Here is a 16,508-nt window from a genome sequence, read left to right as displayed (position 1 = left end):
GGCTTGATACGACCACGCCCCGGAAACGTCCTTCGTTCAGCTCATCAAGCTTCATTCGTAAACTTTCGCAAGTTGATCTAGCTTGTTCCAGCTCAATGGAGCTCAATTGAAGTTGATTCTAGCTCATTGAGTTTGAACTTCAATTTATTTAAATTATGCTTTTACATAGTTGCTGGAACAAATTAATTAAGTTAGTTTAATTAGTTAATTCAACTTAATTAAATGTTGAGTATTTAATTTTTCAAAAATCTTGACATTTTAATTAGGTGTATTAAATATGTTTTATTTTGTGTTTTCAATGTGTCTTATTTCATACATAGCATAAATATGTCCAGCTTATTACATCTATTTAATATGACGAAATTTAAAAGCCAATTTAATGTGTCTTAGGGTTGCCGAATTTAACTTGTCTTGAGCTAATTAATTTGTTGAATTTATTTGGTACAGGACTCAAGAAATGGACGGCATAAATAGGGTGTGCTGATGGTTCAAATTTTCCAAGCACATTTTCGGTAAGAGAGCTGCTGGTTACTCTTCCCAAGCTGACCATTCAGCCAAATAATTTCTTTCACATTGCTGGAAGTTCTTTTTACACACAAGAGGCTGATCGGTTTTGAGCTTTCACATTAAAGAGGTTGTTCATCTTTTGTTTTCACACACAATGGCCATTGGAATGCTCAAGAAACCATTTAAATCAACAAAGTTATTCAACTAACCAAAGCAGCTCCATCAATTCATGCAAGCACCCTGGTCGAATCTAGCATCACCAATTCAGCCCCCAAAACATTTTCACTTAATTTTCTTCCAGCTGAACCAGCCATTATTTGCTGCCCATTAACGTCCCCTAAGCATCAAGATCACCAAGGAAGCTACTGGGAAGTTGCTTGGCACTTTCAGCTCAATTAAAGGATGAAATCACCTGACTATTTGGCTCCCCAATTGACTATTCAGCTAGCCTAAGATTTCACTATAAATATTGTAATATTTGCTTAAGTTGGGAACTTTTGACAATCAGAATATTATTTGAGTTATTTTGTGAGAATACTACTCTCAAATTTCGTTCAAGGACTTAGCTTGGCTTATCTGTTGTCAGTGGCATCAAACTTAGTCTGCTTCGAACTTATCACTCAAATCAAGTGTGGCGTTCACCCAAAAACTATACCTCTAGTTCTTACCTTCCTAGGTAACGGGTCAAGGTTCCATTCCACCACAAATTCTCTCTTAAGTGTCTTATAAACCCTAGGTCAACACTCATTATAGTGTTGGTTCAATTTCAACCTTAAGCCACTTCATTCCATTCCATTTCTGAGCCATTTTATTTCTTTGTTTCTTTGATCATCAAACCTTTGTCATTTGCCAATTGAACCTATCATTATTATCCTGCACCATACTTATTCATCTTTCCAAACCAAACAACGTAAATGAATGATACTTCTTGTTAGACGATCGAACTTATAAATGACTCCGATCATTCGACAGAGCCGAGATCGTATCATGGTAGGATACCAATAGATCAGAATAATTGAGCCTGACGTTCCATGAAAAACCTTCAAAACTCATGAAGGTCACTATGAGTTTTTGGTGATGCCTTTCGGCCTCACCAATTCACCCTCTACCTTCCAAGGACTGATGAACTCCATTTTTTAAGCACATACTAAGGAAGACATTCCTATTTTTTTATGATATCCTGGTATTTTCTTGTAACACCCCTAACTCATCTTCGTTGCCGAATTAGAGTTACGGAGCATTACTGTACAAATTAGAACAATTAACTTCAAAACAAAACAATAATGTCATTTAATATTAATTAACTGAATGATACTTCTTGTTAGACGATCGAACTTATAAATGACTCGGATCATTCAACGGAGCCAGGATCGTATCATGGCCAAGATACCAATAGATCAGAATAATTGAGCCTGACATTCCATGAAAAACCTTCAAAACTCATGAAGGTCACTATGAGTTTTTTGTGATGCCTTTTGGCCTCACCAATTCTCCCTCTACCTTCCAAGGACTGATGAACTCCATTTTTTAAGCAAAAACTAATGAAGACATTCCTTTTTTTTATGATATCCTGGTATTTTCTTGTAACAACCCTAACTCATCTCCGTTGCCGAATTAGAGTTACGGAGCATTACTGTACAAATTAGAACAATTAACTTCAAAACAAAACAATAATGTCATTTAATATTAATTAACTGAATAATACTTCTTGTTAGATGATCGAACTTATAAATGACTCGGATCATTCGACGAAGCCAGGATCGTATCATGGTTGGATACCAATAGATCAGGATAATTGAGCCTGACATTCCATGAAAAACCTTCAAAACTCATGAAGGTCACTATGAGTTTTTAGTGATGCCTTTTGGCCTCACCAATTCTCCCTCTACCTTCCAAGGACTGATGAACTCCATTTTTTAAGCACATACTAAGGAAGACATTCCTTTTTTTATGATATCCTGGTATTTTCTTGTAACACCCCTAACTCATCTCCGTTGCCAAATTAGAGTTACGGAGCATTACTGTACAAATTAGAATAATTAACTTCAAAACAAAACAATAATGTCATTTAATATTAATTAACTGAATGATACTTCTTGTTAGACGATCGAACTTATAAATGACTCGGATCATTCGACGAAGCCAGGATCGTATCATGGTTGGATACCAATAGATCAGGATATTTTAGCCTGACATTCCATGAAAAACCTTCAAAACTCATGAAGGTCACTATGAGTTTTTAGTGGTGCCTTTTGGCCTCACCAATTCTCCCTCTACCTTCCAAGGACTGATGAACTCCATTTTTTAAGCACATACTAAGGAAGACATTCCTTTTTTTATGATATCCTGGTATTTTCTTGTAACACCCCTAACTCATCTCCGTTGCCAAATTAGAGTTACGGAGCATTACTGTACAAATTAGAATAATTAACTTCAAAACAAAACAATAATGTCATTTAATATTAATTAACTGAATGATACTTCTTGCTAGACGATCGAACTTATAAATGACTCGGATCATTCGACGAAGCCAGGATCGTATCATGGTTGGATACCAATAGATCAGGATAATTGAGCCTAACATTCCATGAAAAACCTTCAAAACTCATGAAGGTCACTATGAGTTTTTAGTGATGCCTTTTGGCCTCACCAATTCTCCCTCTACCTCCCAAGGACTGATGAACTCCATTTTTTAAGCACATACTAAGGAAGACATTCCTTTTTTTATGATATCCTGGTATTTTCTTGTAACACCCCTAACTCATTTCCGTTGCCGAATTAGAGTTACGGAGCATTACTGTACAAATTAAAATAATTAACTTCAAAACAAAACAATAATGTCATTTAATATTAATTAACTGAATGATACTTCTTGTTAGACGATCGAACTTATAAATGACTCGGATCATTCGACAAAGCCAGGATCGTATCATGGTTGGATACCAATAGATCAGAATAATTGAGCCTGACATTCCATGAAAAACCTTCAAAACTCATGAAGGTCACTATGAGTTTTTAGTGATGCCTTTTGGCCTCACCAATTCTCCCTCTACCTTCCAAAGACTGATGAACTCCATTTTTTAAGCACATACTAAGGAAGACATTCCTATTTTTTTATGATATCCTGGTATTTTCTTGTAACACCCCTAACTCATCTCCGTTGCCGAATTAGAGTTACGGAGCATTACTGTACAAATTAGAACAATTAACTTCAAAACAAAACAATAATGTCATTTAATATTAATTAACTAAAATTGATTACAAACCAAGCAAACAATTACATTTGGGCCTTATTTTGAGGCCTTAAAAATAGTTTGGAAACAATTTGGGGCTAATTTAAAACAATTCAGTAAATTTGGGAAAAAGTTGAAAATTTTGAAAACAGGTGTCACACAGCCGTGTTTCCCGGCCGTGTGACATAGCTCAGACCCTGTAGTGTTCTAACCAAGAGACACAGCCATGTCCCAGCCCATGTCTTAAACTGTGTAATTCACTAACTTGGGTCACACAGCCGTCTCGTAGGTTGTGTGTCAGGCCGTGTAACTCTCTGACTTGTATCACACAACCATGTCCCAGGGCGTGTGCCAGACCGTGTAACTCACTGACTTGATTCACACGATCGTGTATTATGCTGTGTGATACCCATACATGAAATAATAAATGACACATGGCCATGTAGCCAGGCAGTGTGTGTCACACGGCCTTGTGATAGCCCGTGCCCCAGGTCGTGTGCTCCATAGTTACACCCAATAAACAAGCCATTTTAAGTCCAAAACTTGCCCAACCATCCACTCCATTTGTGCATACATTCAATATACCTAAACACCTTTCAAACACATACAAACATACCAATTCAATCAACATATTTCTCCTAACCAATATGTCATTCCAAGGCACCTCATTTATACCAAAACAACTTCAACCAAAACAAAGCTATATTGTCATATCTCAAGCACCAAAACCAATCAATTTAGTTACCTAGTGACACAAATCATAACCATTCACTTTTCATAATAAACATACCAAAAGGACCATATATTACAAAGTACTTACAAGTGACCAAAGGACATAAACATACCAAGTTGTTCATTAGCATATTCAAAAACTTCCATTATAAAAAGTCTTATACATGCCATTTATAACCTTGGCCAAAAAAGCTCAAAAAAAAACTATCGAAGTGATTGTTGGATATTGTAATAGAACTCCGACAAGCTTCCAACTGATTGAGAATTCGATAAACTACGAAATAAAGGATATTAACAACGTAAGCAACTAGTGCTTAGTAAGTTCGTATTAACTAACACATAAACTTACCCATCTTAAAATCAAATTATAAATTATGCATAACATGATTATCATGCTCATAAGCTTAATGAAATCCAATGTACATCACCAAACTCACAATTTAGTAAGTTCATACATAATACATATAAGTTCAACCATATCATAGTGAATTTACATGTGCATATCATTCATCACATACTTAATTAGTCCCATTTCAATTCATTTGCATTCATCAACTTCACCTTTTTATAAGGTTATGAACAACTATCAATTGGTGTACATGTTTATCCATTAACATTAGCTTACCCATTGAACCGTTTAGAATCACACTGGATACTCGGGAATGCTCACACATAGTGTGTCTTTCCATATAACTCTAATCTTTCTTTTTCAATAGTGCTCACATGAGCTGTGAAATGGGTCTGCTCAAACGAGTTGTGGAGAATCCATAAAAAATGTAGGACCATAACCATCAATAGGTCATTCAAGACCAGCACCTGAAACATGAGATCCCTAATGACATGTCATTCGTGTCCTAAGAATTCTTAAAGTTCAAATGGGATTATTTAACCGTAAATTATTCAAAACGTTGATATATATGTTCAAGTCATTTTATATCTAAAATAATATAACAGATAATCAATTAAACTATCATTAATAAGATTATAATTCATACGAACTTACCTCGATAACTATAGTCGCAAAAGTAGAGTTGGAGACTAATCTAAAGCTTTTATTTTTTCCCCGATTTAAGTCCAGTTGTTGCTTATCTTGATCTAAATAAATAATTTCATTCAATTAAGTACTTCAAATAACCTCAAGTATTCAATTCAATCTATAATTCATATTATCATGAAATTACAAATTTAACCCTCCTATTTTAACTTTTTCACAATTTAGTCCATAAACTCGTAACTTGAAATTTAACCATTTTAACTTAAACCCATGATAACCGATTCTTCCCTAAGCTTAAATAATCTACATTTTCCATTATTCCATACAATAAACATGGAATTTGCCACTTAAACAAATTAGTCATTAAACCTTAAAGTTACTAAAATTCACTTAACAAAACATGTCCATATAACAACTAACTTTAATTATCTATCAATTAACTTTACTAAAACATCAAATTCATTCATGACACATCCTTCAACCTTTAACAGTTTTGCAAATTAACCCCTAGGCTAAGTAGTTTAAGCTAAAACAAATTTAAAAACCTAAAAATCACTAAAAACGAGAAAAAAATACGTACCATGCAAAAAAAATGAGCTTGGCCGAATGTTCTCCCTTCAACAATGGAGATTTTGGTTTTGGGAAAAAACAAAGAATATGATACTTCATTCATCTTTTAATTACTTTGTTTAATTTATTTACTAATTTACCTTTTTACCCTTATTTTAATTAAAAATTTTCAACTAACCTATGTCCATAACTATCCACTAACAGGATTTATAGCATATTTACTCACTAAGTCCATTAATCCATCTTACTAAGACTATTTAATCCACTTAACTAATAGAACTCAACTTTTACACCATTTTCAATTTAGTCCCTCTTTCCTAATTAACCATTTAAACTTCAAAATTTCTTAATGAAAATTTAACACTACCTTAAATTAACCCTATAGACATTAAATAAATATTAAAATATTTACTCACTTGTCAAAATTATGGTCCCAAAACCACAATTTACGACTCCACTAAAATCAAGCTATTCCAACTCTCCCACTAAAAGAATTTTCGTCCCCTAAAATATTACCAGAAAATAGGTTCAAGTATTGCACTTTCATAGCTTCTTCTAGTTCCCAAGTAGCTTCCTCAACCCCATGGAAATGCCAGAGAACTTTTACCAAAGTTATTTGTTTATTCCTTAAATCTCTAACTTCTTAAGCTACAATTTTTATCGATTCTTCATTGTATAACATATCTGGCTGAATTTCGACATCAATAGGTGAAATCACGTGTGAAGGGTCAGATCGATACCTCCGTAACATCGATACATGAAACACATTGTGAATTTTCTCTAATTCAGATGGTAAAGTTAAACGGTAAGCTACTAGCCCAATTCTCTCAATGATCTCATACGGCCCAATAAATCGTGGACTTAGCTTCCCTTTTCTGCCACAGAGAACTTTTCTCCAAGGCAATACTTTTAAGAACACTTTGTTGCCAATTTGAAATTCAATATCTTTTCTTTTCAAATCCGCATAAAATTTTTGATGATCAGAAGTATCTTTCAAACAATCACGAATTACTTTAACTTTTTCTTCAATGTCTCAAATCAAATCAACACCGAAAAACTTTTTCTCACTCAATTCAGTCAAATATAATAGAGTTCTACATTTCCGACCATACAAGGCATCATATGGCACCATTTTAATACTCGCTTGATAACTATTATTATAAGCAAACTCAGCCAACGAAAGAAATGTTTCACAGTTGCCCTGAAACTCTAAAATGTAACAATAGAGCATCTCCTCGAGTATTTGTATCACTCACTCAGACTGACCATCGATCTATGGATGGAATGTTGTACTAAAATGTAGTCTAGTACCCAAAGCTTTGTGTAATTTACTCCAAAATCTAGAAGTAAACCGTGGATCTCTATCAGAAATAATAAACACTATCACACCATACAGTCTAACAATCTCAGAAACGTATAATTCTGCCACCTTCTCAAGTGAATAATCCGTACGTACTAGAATGAAATGTGTGGATTTAGTCAAATGGTCAACAATAACCCAAATAACATCCTTCTTTCGCGGAGACAAGGGTAACCCAAATACAAAATCCATTGTAACTCGTTCCCATTTTCATTCTGGAATCATAACAGGCAGTAGTAGTCTAGAAGGTACTTGATTCTCGGCTTTGACTTACTGAAAAATCAAACATTGAGATAAAAGTTTTGAAATTTCATGTTTCATACTTGGCCACTAATACATTTGTTTCAAATCATCGTACATTTTGTTACTACCAAGGTGAATTGAATAATTACTACTGTGAGCTTCCTATAAAATCTTCTGCATAATATCGAAATTTCTTGAGACACAAATTCTGTTTCGGAAATATAAATTACCATCAGAACTAACATGAAATTCTGAATCATATGTCTTTTCAATCTGTTCTCGTTTAGCAATCAACTCATAATCACTTTTCTGAGCTTCAAAAATTTGTTGCAGAAATATCAGTTTAACTTCTAATTCAACTAAAATGGAACCATCATCAATCAACATCAATCAAGTATTCAAAGCTTGGAAAGAAAATAAAGATTTTCTCCTTAAAGTATCAACAACAATATTATCTTTTCCTGGATGATAATCGATGATCAAATCGTATTTTTTTAGTAGTTCCAACCATCTATGTTGTGTCAAATTTAGTTCTTTTTCTGACATCAAATACTTCAGCTTTTGTGATCCGTGAAGATGTGACACTTTTCTATCCGTGAAGATGTGACATTTTTCTATGTAAAAATAGTGTCGCCAGATCATTAAAGCAAACACAATAGTTGCAAGTCCAAATCATGAGTCATGTAATTTCTCTCATGCGGTTTCAATTGACGAGAAGCATAAGCTACCACTTTGCCTTCTTGAACCAAGACACAACCTAAACCATTAAATGAAGCATCGCCATAGATCAAAAATTCCTTGCCAGACTCTAGCTGAATCAACATAGGGGCTTCGACCAACAATACTTTCAATTGATCAAAATTTTGCTGACATTTTTCAGACCATTTAAACTTAACATCTTTCTGGAGTAGCTTTGTCAACGGTGTAGAAATCATCGAAAACTATTTAACAAATCTCCAATAATATCTGGCTAAACCCAAGAAACTCTGATCTCTGAAACATTTCTCAGAGGCTTCCAGTCTATAATTGCTGATATTTTACTCAGATCCACTCTAATACCATCCGTCAATACAACATGTCCTAAAAATCTAACTTTTCGCAGCCATAACTCACATTTGCTAAATTTAGAGAATAACTGTTTCTCTCGCAAAGTTTGCAATACTACCCTCAAATATTGTGCATGCTCGATTTCATCTCAAGAATAAATCAAAATATCATCAATGAATACAACCAAAAATCTATCTAAATACGGTCGGGATATTCTGTTCTTCAAATCCATAAACACAGCAGGTGCATTTGTTAAACCAAATGGCATAACTAAAAATTCATAACGTTCGTACCTGGTCTTAAAAGTAGTTTTCAGCACATCAAAATCTTTAACCCATAGTTGATAATATCGAGAATGGAGATCATTCTTTGAAAACACTATTGCACATTTCAATTGATCAAACAAATTATCGATACGCGACTATAGATATTTGTTTTTTATTGTTAATTTATTAAGTTGTCTATAGTAAATACACAATTGCATTAACTTGTCCTTTATCTTAACAAACAGTACAGGAGCACCTCAGGAAGAAAACCTAGGCCTAACAAATCCTCTATCTGAAAATTCTTGCAACTGTGCTTTAACTCTTTCCATTCTGCAGATGCCATCTATATGGAGCTATCGATATCAGAGAAGTTCCCAATACTAATTTAATAGCAAATTCAACCTCTCTCACTGGTTATAACTAGTAACTCTTCTGGAAACACATCCGAGAACTCACAAACAGTTGAAACTGACTCTAACTTCAATTCTAAAGCCCTAGAATCAAGTATATAAGCTAGATACGTCTCACAACCTTTCCTGACATATTTTTGAGCTAACATAGTTGAATGATATTAGTTGTATTGTCACCTCTATCTGGTTCAACCCAGACTATTTAACCATTCTAACATTCCAATAAATCTTTCTTTCGTCTACAATTCACAACAGCATCATGTAAAGTCAACCAATCTATGCCAAGAATCACATCAAACTCATCAAATGGTAATAACATCAAATCATTTGGAAAGTTACAATCTCTAATCTCCAAGGGACAGTTTCTACAAACTTTATCAACTAACACATACTCGCCTAATGGATTAGTTACTTTCATCACAAATTCAATTGACTCAAAAAGTATTTTCTTATCCGGCACTAAGGTTGTGCATATATATGAATGCGTTAACCTCAAGTCAATAAAAGCATTAACATTAGTCTCAAAGATAGAAAATGTATCTGTAATCATATCAGGTGCCGAAGCTTCTTCACGAGCTCGAATTGCATAAGCCCTAGCAGTGCCCGAGCCTCAGATCTAACTATAGAATCTTCTGTTCCCCTTTGACTATTTCCTACATTACCGTTGTTTCTAGGAGCCTCCCTCTCGTAGCCATGTTACTCAACCATGTGTTCTCGAAGAAAATGATCATATGAAATGCATTTAAAGCACAATCCATCCATCAATCTACTGTCTCTGAAATGTCATCTATTTCATTGATGACATTCAAGCTTACTATTGTGACAATCCCCACATTCGCTATAGAGGTAGCCTGGGGTCTCAAACTCAATTGTTGTTTCCCTTTATCTCTTCCAAAAAATTTGATTGAAGATAATGTACGACTGTGAAATTCTTTCGACTTCTTCGATGGAGATGAAAATAATTTTCCCATCGGTCATTTACCTGTGTCATGAGCCTCAAAATCTACCTTTCTTTTAGCTTTACTAAGTTCTTCAGCCTTATGCGCTCAATCCACCAATACCACAAATTCTTTCAGTTTTAAAATTCGCACTAACAATTTGATATCCTTATTCAAACCATCTTCAAACCAAGCACACATAACCGCTTCCGTTGGGATACATTCCTAAGCATACTTTCTAAGTTGCATGAGTTCTCTTTCATATTCCACTACAGATCTACGACATTACTTCAACTCTAAGAACTCTTTCCATTTCTTATCAAGATATCTATGATTGGTGTATTTCTTTTTTTAAATTCAGTTTGAAAGAAATCCCAATTCATGTGATCTTTTGGTACCACCGCTATTAAAGTATTCCACCACTGATATGCTGAGTCTTTTAGCAACAATATCGCACATTTCAAACTATTAGTAAGAGAGCAGGACAGTTCATAGAAAACTTTAATAATATTCTTTAACCAGATTCAACTTTTTTTGGATCATCTTCTGTAGTACCACGAAACTCTTCTACCCAATACTTATGAATTTTTTCAATCGGAGGTCTATTCACTAGTATCTATTCTAAACCTTGAAGAATAGAGGGGATAGGTTGGGGTACGAAGGGGCTGGAGTTTGTTGAGCCATAGGGTTTGTTCTAACAAATTCAGAAAACCACTCAAGCATCATATGGAAGAAGGACTCTTTCGCCTCACTTCCCCAACCCACAGATACGGGCCAACTACCAGTTGCTCCTTATACGGAGGCTTACACATTACTTTCAACCTCATCAGAATCAGTCTGGTTGGATGACATCTCTTGTCTATATGAAAACATAATTCAATTTGAATCAGGAGATATCACACTATCATAGGTTATAAAATGACATGTATTCTATACTCTATACCAGCTATGTTCAGCTAGAGAACTGACTAAACTGTAGCTCTGATACAACAAAATGTAAAATCCATTACCCATCTCCATTGTCAAATTATGGTTACGGAGCATTACAATACATATAAAAACAATTAACTTCAAATCAAAACAATAATGTCATTTAATATTAATTACCTAAAACTCATTACAAGCCTAGAAAACATATACATTTGGGCCTTAAATTAAGCCTCTAAGGCCTTAAAACTAGTTCAAAAATAATTTGGGGCTAATTTAAAACAATTCAGTAAATTTGGGAAAAGTTGAAAATTTTTAAAACAAGTGTCACATGGCCGTGTGACCAAGCCGTGTGTAACACCCCTAACCCGTATCCATCACTAGGACAGGGTTACGGAGCATTACCAGACAAACAAAATAGTAAACCATTCAAATCATACATTAATACAAACATAATCAAATTTCATTCAATTATATTCATATTGTCCCTTAATCGAGCCCTCGAGGCCCTAAATATACTATAGAAACAATCCAGGAATAAATCAAAAAATTTCAAAATACTAGGAAAACGTTGAAAATTTTGGACTACAGGGGTCACACGGCCGTGTGACTCACACGGCTGAGACACACGCCCATGTACTCAAATCACACATTTAATTTCAACCGAATATCAAATTCAATATTATAATTCAAACAATAATTCATTTCCAACAATAGAATCTATATATATATAATAACAATCACCAATTAATTCAAATGTTAAATTTTAACTGTATGAACTTAATTGAACTGAATTGCAGTAATTGCAGAAGTTTAGGGACTATTCTGTTATTCTTTCGTTTCCATGAGTATCTACAGGATCTTGATCTAAAATATAAAATTACTCATTTATTAGCATATATTTCATTTCCAATCCATTATACAATTAATACGCTTTTATTTTTTAATTTTACACAATTTTCCCAAACTTTTACAATTTTTGAAATTTAGTCCCTTATCAAGAATTTCTTCAAATTAACCAATTTTCTCAAGTCAACATTTTATCCAAATATATTAGGCCCTCAAATAGCCCCTAACAAACATCAAATTCAGTATCAAACCCTAAGATTTTGACAATTTTCACAATTTTAACAAAAATCTCTTTACAAAATCATCAAACAGCAAAATCAAACTCCAAATACTTTATATTCATCAAAAACATCCAATATTCAACAATGGAAACTTCCAAAATTTTTAACAGAATCAGAAACGAAGGTACGGGCTAGCTGGACCTAATTGCAACGATCTCAAAAACATAGGAATTACAAGAAACAGGTAGGAAATTCACTCACATGCATTACAATTTGCTTGGCCAATTCTCCTAGCTTGAAAAACCATGAATTTTGGCTATGGCAAAGTAAAATGAAAAAAAAAACCTATTTCTTTTACTTAATTTTGTTTTAATTTCATTTAATTTATAATTTTGCCATCCATTTCACATTATTTTATTATTATCACTTATTTAACCATCCAACACTATACATTAGGGACTAATTACTATATTGGTCCCTCCTCAAGTAGTTATTAAGCTATATTAACTATCTAAATGTTAATATTCCTAAACCAAATTTTAATACGACCTTAATGACTTTATAAATATTCTAAAAATAATATTTTCAAGTCCATATGATCGAAATTTGTGGTCCCGAAACCACTATTCCGTCTCCACTCAAATCGGGTTGTTACAACTCTCACCCTCTTAGGAAATTTCATCCTCAAAATTGTTACCTGAAAATAGATTCGGATATTGCAATCTCTTTGATTCATTGGTTTCACAGGTAGCTTTTTATGAACCATGTCTATGCCATAAGACTTTTACTAACAGTACTTGTTTATTCCGCAGTTCTTTGACTTCCGAGCTAAAATTCTCACTGGTTCCTCCGAATATGTCAAATCTGACTGTAGCTCAATCTCACTATGAGGAATCACATGTGAATGATCATATCTATACTGTCTCAGCATCGATACATTGAACACATTATGAATTTTCTCGAGTTTAGAGGGCAACGATAATCTATAAGCTACAAGGCTGATTCTTTCAACAATTTCATACGGTCCGATAAATCCCAGACTCAACTTTTTTTCCTATCAAAATATAACACTTTCTTCCACGGAGAGACTTTTAATAATACCCGATCACCAACAGCAAATTCTATATCTTTTCTTTTAAGATCCGCGTACGATTTCTGACGATCGGATGTAGCTTCCAAACTATCCCGAATAATTTGAACTTTGTCTTCTGTTTCTCGGATCAAATCAAGTCCCACCATTTTAGATTCACTCAATTCTGACCAATACAATGGTGTTATACACTTTCTCCCGTAAAGAGCTTCAAATAGTGCCATTTTTATACTAGATTGATAACTGTTATTATATGTGAATTTAGCTAACGGTAGGTGCTTTTCCCAATTACCTTCATATTCAAGTATACAACATCTCAACATATCTTCTAGAAACTATATCACTCTTTCTAATTGTCCGTCAGTTTGAGGATGAAACGCTGTGCTGAAATTAAGCTTAGTGCCTATAGCCTCGTGAAGTTTGCTCCAAAATCTCGATGTAAATCTCGAATCTCGATCTGAAATAATAGATGTCAGAACTCCATGTAATCTTACAATCTCAAATACTAATAGTTCCGTTAATCTCTCAAGTGTAAAGTCTGTTCTAACTGGAAAAAATGTGTCGATTTAGTTAATCTATCAACAATCACCCAGATCGAATATTTCTTTCTCAAAGTTACAGCTAAACCAGATACAAAATCCATCGTGACTCGCTCCCACTTCCATTCAGGAATTATAATAGGTTGTAGTAAACCCGATGGTACCTGATTTTCTACTTTAACCTGCTAACAAATTAAACATTTAGCTACAAATTCACAAATTTCTTGTTTCATAATCGGCCACCAGTACATCTGTTTCAAATCACAATACTATGCTACCTGGATAAATAGAGTACGTACTACTATGAGCTTTAGAAAGAATATCATGTTTCAATTCAAAATTATTCGGAACACAAATTCTATCACGATAACGCAATGTACCATTATCATCAACACTGTATTCTGTACTCAAATTATCCTGAACCAACTGTCGTCTCATCATCAACTTCGAATCTTCATTTTGTAATTCCTGAATTTGTTGTAGAAATAGGGGTTTCATTCTTAACTCCGCTATGACAAAACCATCTTCATTAAGAGCTAAATGAGAATTCAACGCTCGAAGTGCAAACAATGATGACCTTCGACTAAGGGCATCCGCAACTACATTAACTTTTCCTAGATGATAATCAATAACCAGATCGTAATCTTTTAGTAGCTCTAACCAACGTCTCTGTCTCAAATTTAGTTCATTCTGAGTCATCAAATACTTAGTACTTTTGTGATCTATAAACACGTGACATTTCTCGCCGTATAAGTAATGTCTCCAAATCTTCAAAGTGAATACAATCGCGACCAACTCAAGACCATGAGTAGGATAATTCTTTTCATTCGGCTTTAATTGTCGAGAAGCATAAGCTACTACTTTCCCTACCTGCATAACCACACAACCCAAACCATTGAGAGATGCATCACTATAGACAACATACGCTAATCCAGATTCAGGCTGAGCCAACACTGGAGCTTCCGTCAACATGTTCTTCAGCTGATCAAAACTCTGTTGGCACTTATCGGACCAAACAAACTCAACATTTTTCTATAAGAATCTGGTTATTGGTGAAGAAATAATCGAAAATTTTTAACAAAGTTGATAGTAACCTACTAAACCCAGAAAATTCATCACAGTAGAAACTTTATTCGGATTCACTCGAATCTCGTCAGCTGATACTATGTGACCCAAAATTCCAACCTCGCGAAGCCAGAATTCACATTTACCAAATTTTGCATACAACTTCTTTTTTTTCAAAGTCTGTAGTACGATTCTCAGATGTTGAGCATGCTCGAATTCTGTCTTGGAATAGATCAATTTATCATCAATAAACACTAAAACGAATCTATCCAAATGAGGTTGAAAAACTCAATTCATTAAATCCATAAAAGCAGCAGGGGCATTCGTCAAACCAAATGGCATTACCAGAAACTTATAATGACCGTAACGAGTTTTGAAAGCAGTCTTTGACACAACACAGACTTTAACCTTCAATTGATAATACTCAGATCTGAAATCTATCATCGAGAACACTGTGACACTGTTTAATTGAACAAACAAATCGTCGATACGTGGCAAAGGGTATTTATTTTTTATCGTGACTCTGTTCAACTATCTGTAGTCTATACACAATCTCAAAGAACCGTCTTTCTTTTTCACAAACAATACAGGTGCACCCCAGGGAGACATGCTCGGTCAAATAAACCCTCAGTCTAATAACTCTTGCAACTATGCTTTTAATTCTTTTAGTTCATCTAGTGCCATACAGTACGGTGATATTGATATCGGTGCAATTCCAGGAGCCAAATCAATCACAAACTCAACTTCACGATTAGGAGGTATACCCGACAACTCTTTAGGAAATACATCAGTGAACTCACTAACAACTGGTAACTGATCTAACTTCAATTCTGAATCTCTGGTATCAAGAATATATGATAGGAATGCTTCGCTACCTTTTCGTATCAATCTCTAAACAGAAAAAGCTAAAATAATTCTAACAACATCTTCCAGACTCTCAAACTTAGCTGAAATTTTCTCTCCTGTTTGACATTTCAAATCAATTTGTTTCTATCTACAGTTTACCACGGCATCATGCAACGATAACCAATCTACACCCAGAATAACATCAAATTCTCGAAAGGGTAACAACATCAAATCAGCAGGGAATTCACATCCCCTAACTTTCAGTGGAAAATTACAACAAACTAAGTTATCACACTCTAACCTAGTGGATTAGTAACTTGAATATCATAATCAGTAGATTCAATAGGTAACTTCTTTTCTGTTACTAATGCAGTGCAAATATAAGAATGAGTTGACCCAGGGTCAATCAATGCATACACAGTAACATCAAAGAGATAGAATATACCAGCAATCATATATGGAGTAGTAGCTTCCTCCCTGGCTCAAATGGCGTAGGTGCAAGTAGGTGCTCGAGCCTCTAACCTAAAGACAATGTCTTTCATTCCCGTATGAGTAGTCCTAGTAGCACTATTCTGGCTCAAACGTATACTTTTCTGAGAGGTAAAAATTTGTTTTTCTTTCTGATCTTCATCCTCTTTTGGTGATTTAGGACAATTCCAAATAAAATGTTC

Source organism: Gossypium raimondii, chromosome 2 (assembly GCF_025698545.1).
Source record: "Gossypium raimondii isolate GPD5lz chromosome 2, ASM2569854v1, whole genome shotgun sequence".
NCBI classification, from domain to species: Eukaryota; Viridiplantae; Streptophyta; class Magnoliopsida; order Malvales; family Malvaceae; genus Gossypium; species Gossypium raimondii.
This window is presented reverse-complemented; position numbering follows the sequence as displayed.